Below are 14,838 nucleotides of genomic sequence, written 5' to 3'. Positions count from 1 at the left end.
AGCAATTCAGCATGTCACTCCAGTCTTGAGGGAGAGTCACAGTGCAACTACTTGTCAAATATCAGATTTACTTTAAAATTGCTTTAATGACTTCTATAACAATATACAGTCTTGGATTTACAACTGGGCCATCGGGGGGGGGGGGGGGGGGGGGGCGTGTTGGGGGGAGTAAAACAGATGCTGTAACAGAAACAGACCAGTATAATAAAGAAGCTTGGATCCTACATCATCTGTACAACAAAATTAAAAAGATATTTATTTTTTTTAAGAGATGTTCATAGCCTTAGTCTCCTTTATACAGAGCAGAACACTGAAAAGGGTTATGTTTAAGGAATCCTTGCTAGGGTACCTGAGTATGGTCCTAAGCGATAAGAGGTGCCTTTGGTCCTATATCTTAGAATACATCATTCCTTTACTAGAAAACACTTTGAGGAACAGCCATGTCTCCTGAAGAAACAGACAAATTTAAAATATACTAATATATACAAATGGATTGAGCTATCTTCTTAACAGCATATATATACCATGTATATATATGTACATATATGTGAATAAGTATACCTACACATATGTACATAACAGCATGTATATTAAGCACCATCTATAGATGTTGCTTTTTCTTCTATTCCTTCATGGTTTTTTAGTGTCAGTTCTTTCTTATAGTTCTTACTTATTTGTCCTTTTTCACTTGTCTTCTTTCCATTGACTACAATATTATCCTATACCTTCTGTACATCATTATCCTTGTTTTTCTTGATGTGCAGACATTGGTCCTCTTTCAAATGAAGGCAATATTATCTTACTTTCTCAAATACCTTGTACTGAAATATATTCATTCCTGAGGCTCATACAACTATCTCAGATTATGTCAATTTAGTCATAGTGTTGACGTACATAATTTTGCCTTTATTGTGTAAAAGGGGCATTCTGAAATAATTTTGTGTTAGACACCTGGTCCATGTTTTTTGGGGTCTTAGTAGTGGTATGAACACACCGTCTGAATCAAGATTGAAAAGTCACTCAACAGAGGTTGTATAATGCATATGTAATGTATTTTGCACACATTTGTCACGACCCAGACTGGACAGACCAGGGAGTCGTGTTTAATTCAAAATTCCCTTGGGCTAAATTAAGGTGAATGATACCAAACGATCAATTAAAGATGTTATTCATGACAGAAGCAAACTGAACTGGGGAGGCATGGTAGTAGGTGGCAGGGTTTCTCACAACAGGAATTAGCATAAGACTACTTCTGTAAACCCTGTAACAACATACATAAATTCAGGGAATAATGAGATCCCTCCCATTGAGTCACGAGGTTCAGAGCAGACCCCCTGTGAGGGACTGTGCTGAATTGCTGACTCACAGTGCTGCTGCCTCAATGTCCTGCTGTTGTAGGGGAGTACACACAAAGATGTTCCCGAAGAAACCACCACACCCACACCTGCCAAGCTGTGCTTGCCCGATAGGGTAATGAGTTCTGTGGAAATGGGTGGACTTTTCTGAAAAATTGTGGGGACTGGGACAATAAGAGAACTGTGTACTCCCCTCTCACGGATGGATGACCCAAACCTGGAAAACATCAGAAGGACTGTGACACCTGGCTCTGAAGGAGAGACACCTGACTGGCAGCAGAGGAACCTGACCCTCCATCACCGGCATCGGAACAGACTCAGCAGGATGTTGCTGGCTTCGTGGTGGTGGTAACTAGTCCTGCTACCTCTCTTCCGTTCTCTTGCTTAGGTCTGCCTCTTTTTCTCCTTCCTCCCTCTGTTCTATTGCAGTTATTGGTTATTGTAGGAAACAAAAGTTGTAAGGTTGTACAGCATCTGACTTTGTTTGTGTCTTAATCTCGCTCTCGGGATCATTTAACAACCCTCCCTGATATTGGATCGGGACACCCCCTTGCTCTCTAGACTCCTCCTCAGAGAAGGGCCCAGGGGCAGCTGGATCCACTCTTAGTCTCAGACTTGGTCAATGGTTTATATCTTGAAACGGATGAGGTGTAGGGATTGTGGAAAAGGAAAAGTAAAGAGACAAGAAGACAGAGAGAAAGAAAGGAAGAGAAAAAGATTTCACCGGTCCTGCGTCCAGCATTGGTTCAGTCAACTGAGGTGTCCAGTTCTGGTAGGCTTGCACACCCAGGGCTTCAGTTTGTGTCCTTTTATCATCCTTGCCTCTCTTTCAGGCAGGCACCTGAACTCATCAGGTTAACGAGCAGGCTGTGAGCCTTTGGGCTTGGGGGTCGTTTGTGGAGTAACCTCTCCTTCCCTGCAGAGGTAGCCATTGTTTGATCTTTGTATCAGAACAGCTTATCAGAACAGAGAGCTGTGCACCCTCCAGCACGCCCTCCCCCTCCTGTTGTTGATATCTGAGCTGATGGGCTTTTCACTTTGGTTCTTTGCTGTGCAGTGTTTGTCTTTAAGCAGAACTTGCCACACCACAATGTTTGAGACATTAATTCTTTCAGTCTCTCACAACATTTAACTAAAGCTCAGCCATATACTGCTATGAAATTGTAGCTGTTTATATGTATATCATGAATCAAATTGGAGAATTTTATCCTTGACCTTAAGTCATTGATGACTTTTTCTTTGTTAATTTGCTGCCAGGTGTCCTAGCAAAGGCATATATAACTGACATACTGTACACTCATTCTTTAATCTCAGTAACTTGTTTTACTGAACACTCCCTTCACTCTTGGCCCCATTTTGCTAAGCACCTTCACTCTTGGCCCCATTTTGCTAAGCAGTGAATACTAATATGCAGTTGAATGGAAGAGTCAGGGAGCAAATGGAAGAGTCAGGGAGCAACCAGGTACATAGGAGACAAGAAGCTAGAGGCAGGCTGACAGGAAAATGTAACTGCACCAAAACTGTGGTCATTTCCATGCAATGAAGAAGATAGAGGAGAAAGGAGATCAAACAACTTTATATTAAGTATGGGGTTTTCACTTTGTTGTATTTACATTATTGAAAATGCTATGTCCAGAATTTTAACTCACTTCAAACAGCTCAGTGTCACTCCAATCTTGACTTCATATTGCTTCAGAAATTCTTTCAACAGCATTAACACCAAGGTGTTGTCTACATTAAGGAATAAAACCTTCTGTCATGGCTACTGTAATTTCAGCTGGTGTATCGCAGTGCCATTCAGAGTAAGAAACACAGGTTTAACTAAGCATCAGAAATAACCTGTGCCATAACTAAGCTTATACTTTCACTGATGTTGATGTTGTTTGTGTTTTGCTTCTTATATCTGAACTGAACAAATCAAAGCAAATTAAAAATACTGCACAAGTCATAGAACTGTTAAAAACAAAAATCTGGAAAATTACATTTGAAAAACTCCCTAAGAACTCCATATCCATCTGCATTTGCTTTGCCATCTTCTTTTCTATCCAAATGACCTGGCTTATATGTCCTAAAAAGTGGGAATGATTTCACTGGGGAAAAACAAAAGTAACTAAGTTTAGATGAGATGTTTAAAAATACCATTGTCATACACCAACACTAACTTGTTTTGATGCTTGAATCTTACAGACACCATGAAATGAGTTTGGTTTTTTTTTCCCATGTGAGGACCTGAAATAATTTTCTTTAAATCTGTTTTAAAATTTCAAGATTAAAAAGATTTTTGTTTGTTTAAAAATTTCATTAAGTATCTGTATTGCCCTTTCTTAAGGTAATAAAAATTCAATTATACTGGGAAAGCCAGTAGGTTCTCTGACAGCTGTAGCACTTCCTTCCATCTGGGGCTCATTAATCCTTTAACTTCTTTACTTTGTGAGGAAAAGAATGCTTTTTGTTTTGTTTTTTTTTACTCTACAACACAGAAAACCTGCCTTTATCCTTCTCTCTTACTTTTTTTTGTTAGATACCTTTCTCTACATTTAGCTGGTTTCCACAGCTTCCCTTAAGCTTGTTCATGAATAATGTATGGATCCATTTTGTCTTAATTTCCATCTTTTTGTTTTTAATCAGCTGCTTTATCACAGTTGAGGGATGTATTTCAGCCATCCATTACCACATTCCCAACTGTTCCACTGTGAAGCATATATATTTAATCACTGTCTTAATTCAACATTGATTTAGAAATTGACACAATTTATATCAGTTCTAATGAGATTATACAACTATTTAAATATACTTCTACTAGCTGAAACCTAAGTATTCATTCTAACACTATCTCCAGTGATGTATATGTTCTCTCTGTTAAGAACAGAAGAACCTAGATAAGCAAAATGACTTCATTAAAGCCAGAGTCTGAGTCAAGGTTAGAATTAGCATTACAGTTACCATGCATTTTTTTTAGGCTGTGTTAATCAAAAGGACTTATGCTTAGGTTGTTTTTGTATGGCACTTTCCTAATCTGTGGTATTTTATTTTAGATTACATTAGTAAAGATGTCTTCAATGAGTTCATGTGAATGCATAATATAACATGGGAATAAACTTAACTATTTTCTTGAAAGCACTGAACAACTTTTCTGACAAGTAAAGTAAAGTTTTTGTGGTATTAGTGAGGAAACGTCTTAGTGACATGGCAGATAATGTAGTTCAAAATCTCGTCTATTAATGATTTTGTACAGATTCTTCATTTGTGATGTCTAATGACTGGCATTCGGTGAAAATTAGTCAAACACAAATATGGTGCTACCTATTCCTCTTGTGTAAAGTTTTATTTCAGCTGATACAGTCTTCCTTTTTCATTATTCAAGAAAATTTTAGAGTTCTTTAATGTTTTTAAGTAGCTGAATATAATATTTTGATTATGATGATCTGTAGCACTGATTTTGTATTTCAGTAGCAAGTACATGTCATGTTTTGATGAGATTCTCCTAGGCTATGCTTTTGATTCTCAAGTGTTTCAAAATCTAAGCATGTAACTCAGACTCAACATCAAATTACATCTCCAAGCTCAAAAGTCAAACCAAGTCAACCATCAGAAGTGACTGAAATAGGCTAGGTATAGCTTATCCTGCCTTAGGCAGACAGAAACCTTTCAGTATCCCATCAAGCCCTGTATTATTTATTCTCTGAAAAATAATTTTATTGCATTTCTCTTATTGTGTCACTCTCAAAATAAATAACTATACATAAGAATTTGAGGTATTATTAACATCTGATGTTTCAAACATTTTTATTTTCTGTATTTCACAGTCCAAGTGACAGTCACATGATAAAAGGCAATTCATATTTTCTGTGTTGTTGGCTTTTTTTCCCCTCCTTCAGTGCTACCAAAAGTTTATAAAAGCAATAAGATAATGACACTGTTCCACTGATGTAACTGGTCTGATCCTAAATATAAAAAATAGACCAGCTTATAGTACAGCCTTCTCTAAGTGTTTCAGCACCCCTGATTTTTTTCTTAAATTGACACAGTTTCTATATGGTTTCTTCTGGTGCTCAGTCCTGCATTTCTGGAAGCTTTATCTAAATGATACTTGTTGCATCCAAAGTAACCTTCATTCTAGAAAATTTACTACAAATATAAATAATTTGTGCAGGGTATCCCTTTGATGCTTATTATGGGTGTGTTCACTGCCAGAACAGAATAAAGTCAACAAATACTACCACTCTTTTCTTAGATACTATGTAAAATCATAAACAGACACATATATTGCAGAAGATCTGACTGCAACATGCAACTTCATTTGAATAGCACAGACAAAGAAAGACATTGATTAAAAAAAGCATTAATTAAAAATATTTCAAGAACATACATGATGTTAAGAACATTATTCTGCATTTTAAATACTTTTTGATTTGCATGAATAATGTTGCTGGAGAATTGCTGGCATTTCAACTAATATAACTTTAAATGATTTGCAATACAAAAGGAGAAAAGTGTCTACATCTGGGATTCCATTTATTCTATAAAATACTACCTAACCTTGGAGAAGAAGGAAAGAGGAAAAAGAAAATTTTCCCTGATTTTATTTACTATGACATGAAATAGACACATGAGATTGCTATAAAGACATTACATATGTATTCAAATCTGGTAGAATTATAAGGCTCTGTGTGCTATCAGGATGCCACAAGAATTTTGGATTTTGTACATAATGTCATTATCTACAGAATGTTCTATTCTGTGTGAGAAAAGAAACAAGTGATAAAATAACTTAAAATTCCTTTGACATGTATACTTTTTTATATGTTCTTAAAAAAAAAAAAAACTTTTAAAGGAAAATGCTTGGAAAGGTTTAGGACAATGGAAAAAATACATACACACACAAAAAGATATCTAACGTGATCTAAAATCCAATTAAAAGTTACTACATCTGAACAGAACTGGCCTTCTGATGTAAAGCCCATTCCATTCTAATCCTTTTGCCCAAAGAAAAGCAGCAGTTTCAAACTGTTACCTTAATATGCTAAAGCTCATTAACCTCTGATACCAGTAATGATTGTGGGGTTAACTTTACATCTAAATGTTAGACCATGGAATGCTACCAGCATTTGGAAGATCAAAACCAAACTTACCCTCTCTTAGTTTTAAGATTACTAGACAAACTTCCAAAGCACTGCCTTGTATGAAAAACATGGCTCTAGGCAGTAAAAACTGATTAAACATTGTTCATTGCTATTCCTTCTTATCTGTCATGCAGAACTATTTTCCGCGGACATGCTAGGATGTGTTTACATTAAACTTGAACAAATTTGAGAAATTATGACTTTATTCACTCGATAGAGAACCAAACCAAAGATATGTTGAGTGATATCACCCAACCACTGGCGTTTATCTTGCAGATAATGCACTAGAACCAGCTTCATTACATAACTCATTTGGAATTCATCTTCTTGAACTTTAAATGCATGCATAATCATCCAGGTGTTCAGCAAGTTGTCTCACCACTTCCAGCAAGCTACGTCATGAAGACAGCAAGTGTGGAAGTGAATGAGAAGACCTACCATGGAAATTGGCAACATATAGTGTGAAACTTAATAGTACATACTTATTTTTGTTGAAATCTGATATAATTTTTAACTGAAGATTCACCTGCATTATTAATCTTCCAAGCATGCATAGTCTTTTAGTTTCTTCCAGTATATAAAATCACAGAATCATTTATGTTCAAAAAGACCATTAAATTTATAGAAACATAGAATGGTTTGGGTTGGAAGGGACCTTAAAGATCATCTAGTTCCAACCCTCCCTGCCACAGGCAGAGACTCCTTCCACTAGACCAGGTTGCTCAAAGCCCCATCCAAACTAGCCTTGAACAGTTCCAGGGACGGAACATCCACAACATCTCTGGGCAACCTCTTCCAGTGCTCACTACCCTCAGAGTGAAGAACTTCTTCCTTACAGCTAATCTAAATCTACCCTCTTTCAGGTCAAAGCCGCCATTAGCCCTTGTCCTAAACAACCCTAACTCTCTCAGCTTGTCTTCATAAGAGAGGTGCTTCAGCCCTCTAAACATCTTTGTGGCCCTCCTCTGGGACTTGCTCCAACAGGTCCATGTCCTTCTTCTGTTGGGGGCTCCAGAGCTAAATGCAGTACTCCAGGTAGGGTCTCACCAGAGCAGAGTAGAGGGGGAGAATCACCTCCCTTGCCCTGCTGGTCACGCTTCTTTTGATGCAGCCCAGAATACAGTTGGCTTTCTGGGCTGTGAGCACACATTGCTGGGTAATGTTGAGCTTCTCATCAACCAACACCCCCAAGTCCTTCTCCTCAGGACTGCTCTCAATCCATTTTTCCTCCCAGCCTGTATTTGTGCTTGGGATTGCCCCAACCTATGTGCAGGACCTTGAACTTGGCCTTGTTGAACTTCATGAGGTTCACACAGGGTCACCACTCAAGCCTGTCAAGGTCCCTCTGGATGGCATCCCTTCCATCCAGCATGTCGACTGCACCACACAGCTTGGTGTCATTGGCAAACTTGCTGAGGGTGCACTCAATCCCACTAATCCATGTTGCTGACAAAGATGTTAAATAGTGCAGGTCCCAGTACCAACCCCTGAGGAATGCCACTCATCACTGCTCTGCACTTGGACATCGAGCTGTTGACTGCAACTGTCTGAGTGTGACCGTCCAGCCAATTCCTTATCAACCGAGTGGTGCATCTGTCAGATCCATGTCTCTCCAATTTTAGAGACTATAGGACAGTGTCAAATGCTTTGCACAAGTCCAGGTAGATGACGTCCATTGCTCTTCCCTTATCCACCAACACAGTAACCCCATCATAGAAGGCCACCAAATTTCTCAGGCACGATTTGCCCTTAGTGAACCCATGCTGGCTGTCACAAATGTCCTTCTTATTTTCCACGTGCCTTAGCACAGTTTCCAGGAGGATCTGCTCCGTGATCTCGCTGGGCACGAAGGTGAGACTGACTGGTCTCTAGTTCCTTGGGTCTTCTTTTTTTACCTTTTAGTGGGGGTTATGTTTCCCCTTTTCCAGTCAGTGGGAACTTCCCCAGACTGCCACAACTTCTCAGAAATGATGGATAGTGGCTTAGCTACTTTATCTGCCAGTTCCCTCAGGACCCATGAATGCATCTCATCAGGTCCCATGGACTTGTGCACTTTCAGGTTCCTTAGATGGTCTTGAACCTGATCTTTTAGTATAGTGAGCAGTTCTTCATTCTCCCAGTCCCTGCTTTTGCCTTCTGTGACTTGGGTGGTATGGCTGGAGCACTTGCTGGTGAAGACTGAGGCAAAAAGTCATCAAATACCTCAGACTTCTCCGTGTCTCTCGTTTCCTTCCAGAGGTGTCCCACATTTTCCCTAGTCTTCCGTTTGTCACCAATGTACCTATAGAAGTTTTTCTTGTTGCCCTTGACATCCCTCGCTGGATTGAATTCTGTCAGGGCTTTAGCTTTCCTAACCTGATCACTGGCTGCTTGGACAATTTCTCTGTATTCCTCCCAGGCTACCTGTCCTTGCTTCCAGCCTCTGTAGGCTTCCTTTTTGTGTTTGAGTTAGTCCAGGAGCTCCTTGTTCATCCATGCAGGCCTCCTGGTGGTTTTGCCTGACTTCCTCTTTGTTGGGATACCTTGCTCCTGAGGTTGGAGGAGGTGATCCTTGAATATTAACCACCTTCCTTGGGCCCCTTGTGGCAGCACGCTCCCCCCAGCAGGAAACAAAACTTCTCCAGGCAGGGAGAAGAGGAAAAAAACCTAAACCCTAGATGACACAGGCTGAAATTTGAACTGGCCAATCAAGACATGCTAGGTACACAGAAGTGACCTTCTTGGCCAATAGGGATTCAAATGACCACAGGTCAGATACGACAAGGGTATAAACAGGGTCCTGCCAGAGGACATGTTGGAACCAGTCCTCCTCAGAGCAGCAGGTCTGCAGTCAGAGACTCCCCCTTGGGTTGGGGCACCACCCAAAGTAACTCCTCAAGGGAGAGACCCCTCCTCTTTTAGGTGAGTGATATGCACATTTTGAGTCATCACTTTTAAGGATTTTTAAGTCCCCTGTGTAGTACTAATTCCCCTTACATCATTGAGCCCGTGGTTTATAAAAAGTTACCAGAGTTCTAACTAACTTTTCTACTGTAGAATAAATCTGAGCTTTAACACCTGTTGGATTTGGTTGTGTGTGCACCCATAACACCCCTCTTCCCTCCCGGGAACACCCCTTCCGAATACCAGTCCCATGGTACTCTACCAAGCAGATCCTTGAAGAGGCCAAAGTCTGCTCTCCTGAAGTCCAGGTTAGGGAGCTTGCTGTTTGCCCTCCTCAGTGCCCCAAGGATCTTGAACTCCACCGTTTCATGGTCACTGCAGCCAAGGCTGCCCTTGAGCTTCACATTCCCCGCCAGCCCCTCCTTGCTGGTGAGAACAACATCTAGCACAGCACCTCTCCTCGTCGCCTCCTCTATCACTTGGAGAGGAAGTTGTCATCAGCCCATTCTAGGAACCTCCTGGATTGCTTATGCCCTGCTGTGATGTCCCTCCAACAGATATCAGGGTGCTTGAAGTCCCCCATGAGGACCAGGGCTTGTGAACATGAGGCTGCTCCTATCTGTCTATAGAAGGCCTCTTCTGCTTGGTCTTCCTGGTTGGGTGGCCTGTAGGAGACCCCCACTACAATGTTACCTGTCCCTGCCCTCCCATTAGTCATGATCCATAAGTTCTCAGTCAGCTCCTCACCCATCCCCAGGTGGAGCTCCATGCACTCCAGCTCCATGACATTTCAGCCTGGATCTTCAGTTGCTGAGCTGTCTTGTAGCCTTGGTGATCTCCAGCTCAGCTGTAGCAGTACTTGATCTCATTGATCCTGACCTATGGACTGTTTTCCTGGCTTGACTTCAGCCCATCCTCATCACTATGGTCCTGCCTGAACACCCTGGGGCTGTGTCTGATCCTGGTTCTTCTCATCAGGCTTGATCCTATGTATGCTAAGCCTGAACATTGCTATGAACCCATCTTTTTCAAGTGTCTGACACAAAGGTTTTAAATCTAAACTGATTTTCATTGGACTGATTTTGTTTGCCTTTCTACTTTCTTGATCATATTGCATAGTAATTTTATGCAGGAACTCTGTTCTTTGACAAGAAGCAATTGGGAGATATTTAAGCAAGTGACTACCAGTAGCTATCAGACCAGGAAAGCCTGGAAAATCTAATGGGAGGTTCCGAAGTGTGTAGCATGACAGGGGAGGTGAAGCATGTTCAGACTAAGTAAAACTGGCAACATAAATAGCTTTTAAATGGATGTATAACCTTTTAAAAGGTTAGCTATTCATTCTCCCAATTTCAGTTTTCTCTGAAATAAATGCCTCCATAATTCCAATGAGATCTGAGATACTGTGGGAAATTCACTGAAAACATAAAAGAAAAGGAGTGCATTCCTGAATACCAGAAGAAGACTTCAGGCATCTGAAGTTTTGTTCAGATGTCCGAGACATTCATTGATTCTCTTTCTTATCCGTTTCTTTCTTTCTTTCTTTCATGTGAGTACATCCTCACACTGTGTATATTTGAAGTTTACTCATTTTCAATGTTATTCTGACCTCTGTGGCTCTCATACCATCAGACGCTCCCAAAACATAACTTGCCTTCACATCTAAGTAATTAGATAAAATATTACCTTGTTTTACAAACTTTGTTTAAACTATGAACTTAAAAAAATAATCTTCTGTCTGTCTTTATAGACACAGAGTTAGGTATCATTTCTCACAGCATTCTCTATATACACCTGCTATGTTCCCAATCCATGCTGCGGATGAGATTTGGAGGTGAGATCTGAATATGCACCATACCATCATCCTCTCCATCATTCTCTTCTGTCCTGGTTTCGGTTGGCATATAGTTAACGTTCTTCCTAGTAGTTGGTATAGTCCTACGTTTTGGGTTCAGTATGAGAAGAATGTTGATAACACACTGGCGTTTTCAGTTGTTCCTAAGTAATGCTTAGTCTAAAGTCAAGGATTTTTCAGCTGCTCATGCCCAGCTAGCAAGAAGGCTGGAGGGGCACAGAAGTTGGGAGAGGACACAGCCAGGACAGCTGACCCAAACTGCCCGACAGGGTATTCTGTACCATGTGATGTCACATCTAGTATATAAACTAGGAGGAGTGGGATTGGGAGGGATCGCTGCTTGGGAACTACTGGGTTTCAGTCAGTGGGTAGTGAGCAATTGCATTGTGCATCACTTGTTTTGTATATTGCAATCCTTTTATCATTATGATTGTCATTTTATTGTTGTTATTATTAACATTATTAGTTTCTTCCTTTCTGTTCTATTAAACTGTTCTTATCTCAACCCAGGAGTTTTACCTTTTTCCTTCCAATTCTCTACCCCATTCCACTGAGTGGGGGGGAAGTGAATGAGCGGCTACGTGGTGCTTAGTTGCATTTAGCTCTGGAGCCCCCAACATAAGAAGGACATGGACCTGTTGGAGCAAGTCCAGAGGAGGGCCATGAAAATGATGAGGGGGCTGGAGCACCTCTCCTATGAAGAAAGACTGAGAGAATTGGGGTAGTTCAGCCTGGAGAAGAGAAGGCTCCGGGAGACCTTATAGAAGCCTTTAAGTACCTAAAGGGGGCTTATAAGAAAGCCGGAGAGGGATTTTTTACAAGGGCATGTAGCAATAAGACAAGGGGTAATGGTTTTAAACTGAAAGAGGGTAGTTTTAGATTAGCTGTAAGGAAGAAGTTCTTCACTGTGAGGATGGTGAGGCACTGGAACAGGTTGCCCAGAGATGTTGTGGATGTTCCATCCCTGGCAGTGTTTAAGGCCAGGTTGGATGGGACTTTGGGCAACCTGGTCTAGTGGAAGGTGTCCCTGCCTGTGGCAGGGAGGGTTGGAACTAGATGATCTTTAAGGTCCCTTCCAACCCAAACCATTCTGTGATTCCATAAATCCTTAGACTATAGGGTAATTCAGGTAGGAAGGTATCTCAGGAGGTCTCTAGCTCATCGGCCTCCTCTAAGAAGGTCAGCTCTAAGGTCAAACAAGGTAGCTCAGCGCTTGATTGGTCTAGTTGTGTCTTGAAAACGTCCAAGGACAAAGACCACACATCCTTTCTGAGTAACCTGCTCCATTGTTCAACTGTCCTCATGGTGAAGAAAGTGGTTTTTTACATCTAGCGTGAAGCTCACTTCTTTCAGTTTATGCCTGTTTTGTCTCATCCTTCTGCCACATGCCATTGTGAGGAACCTGGATCTGTTTCCTTGATGACATCCCCATAGCTACTGGAAACTACAATCAGGTCCCTCCTCAGCTGTCCTTTGTCTGGGTTGAACAAGCCCTGGTCTCTCAGCCTCTGCATACAGAGCAACTGCTCCAACCTTGACCATCTTGGTGGCCCTCCACTGAACTTGCCCCAGTGTATGTCTTTTCCGTGTTGGAGGTCCCAAAAGTGCACACAGTAACCTAGATGTGGTCTAATGAGTGCCAAGTGAGAGAAGCAATCATTTGCTTCAGCCAGCTGCCTATGCTCTGATTCATAGAGCTCCAGACACTCTTGGCCTATCTGCTGCCAGGGCCACCAGAGGCTTTTTCCTCTGAGCTGCTCCCTAGCCTGTCAGTCCCCAGCCTGTAATGTTGCTAGGGGTTTTCCTTCCCACAAGCAGTTCTTTATATTTGTCCTCATTGGACTTCATGAGGTTCCCATAAACCAATTCCTCCAGCCCACCTAGGTCCCTCTAGAGGAGGGAGTGCTGCCCTCCGATGTCTCAACTGGTCCTTCAGTTTGATTTCATCTGCAAAATTGATGAACATGCACTGTAACACCTCCTCCAGCTCATTGATAAAGATGTTAAACAGGACAGCTCCCAGTACAGACCTCTGTGGTAAGCCTCTTGTTACTGGCCTCCACTACCACTACACTCTGAGTGCAACCATCTAATCAGTTTTTTACACATCTGCTTGTCTGCCCATCTAGACCATAAAATCCCAACATGGATACAAGAATATTGTGGTAGACAGTGTTGAAAACATTGCTAAGGCTGAGGTAAATGGCATCCAGTACTCTCCACTTGCCCTTAAATCTAGTCATTTTATCACAGAAAATATCAGATTAATCAGTCATGATTTACCCTTGGTAAATCCATGCTGGCTATTCCTAATCATTCTTTTCTTATTCATACGCCCAGAAATGTGTTCCAAGAGGAGTTGTTCCATGATTTTCCTCACAGACCAAAGTGAAGCTGGCTGGTCTATAGTTTTCTGGATTGTTCTTTCGGCCTTTTTTGAAGATGGTACAACAGTTGCCCTCTTACAATTATTAGGGACCTCCCAGATCTCCATTACTTGTCAAAGATGATAGACAATGGCTTCACAAAGACATCTCCCACCTTTCTTGCCTGTCCTGGTTTCAGCTGGGATAGAGTTAATTGTTTCCTAGTAGCTGGTATAGTCCTACGTTTTGGGGTCAGTATGAGAAGAATGTTGATAACGCACTGATGTTTTCAGTTGTTGATAAGTAATGTTTAGTCTAAAGTCAAGGATTTTTCAGCTTCTGATGTCCAGCCAACAAGAAGGCTGGAGGGGCACAAGAAATTGGGAGGGGACATGGCCACAACATCTGACCCAAAGCAACCAATTGGGTATTCCATACCATGTATATAAATGTCTAGTATATAAACTGGGGGGAGTGGGGGTGGGGAGGGATCGCTGCTTGGTAACTAACTGGGCGTTGATTGGTGGGTGGTGAGCTATTGCACTGTGCATCATTTGTATATTCCAGTCCTTTTATTATTACTGTTGTCATTTTATTAGTGTTATCATTATCATTATTAGTTTCTTCTTTTCTGTTCTATTAAACCATTCTTATCTCAACCCAGGAGTTTTACCTCTTTTCCTGATTTTCTCCCCCATCCCACTGGGGGTGGGGGGGGAGTGAGTGAGCGGCTGTGTGGTGCTTAGCTGCTGGCTGGAGTTAAAACACAACATTACCACAGGATGCAGCCTTTCGGGTGCTATGGGTTTTTATGAGTTAAGGTCACTCAAATAATCCCTGACTTGATCCTCATCCACTGCTGATGTTTTTCCTCCACCTTAAAACCTTTCATTAATCATAAAAGCCTGGGAGACATTGTTGGTGAAGACTGAGGAGAAAATGGTATATCTACTGAGGCTTGCAAGTAATTTTTCTCTTCCATCTCCTACATTTAAGCAAGAAAATTTATTAACTAATATGTTTATTTTTCATGGTTTGAGTTAATGATTTTCAGAATTTAAGTTTTATTTGGAAAACTCTTCTTTTTTTTCCTCTTTGATTTTGATTTGAATACATATCTCTTGCAAATTCACTTACAGAGGGCTTAGATGCAAAACTAATTCACCTTGTCCTCTCACAATGGAAAAGAGACTGCAAAATATTACCTGTATTTTATCTTTGGTTTTGGTCTGTATATGTGTTTCATTCATTATCAC

This window comes from Accipiter gentilis, chromosome 13, assembly GCF_929443795.1.
Source record: "Accipiter gentilis chromosome 13, bAccGen1.1, whole genome shotgun sequence".
Classification (NCBI taxonomy): domain Eukaryota; kingdom Metazoa; phylum Chordata; class Aves; order Accipitriformes; family Accipitridae; genus Astur; species Astur gentilis.
This window is presented reverse-complemented; position numbering follows the sequence as displayed.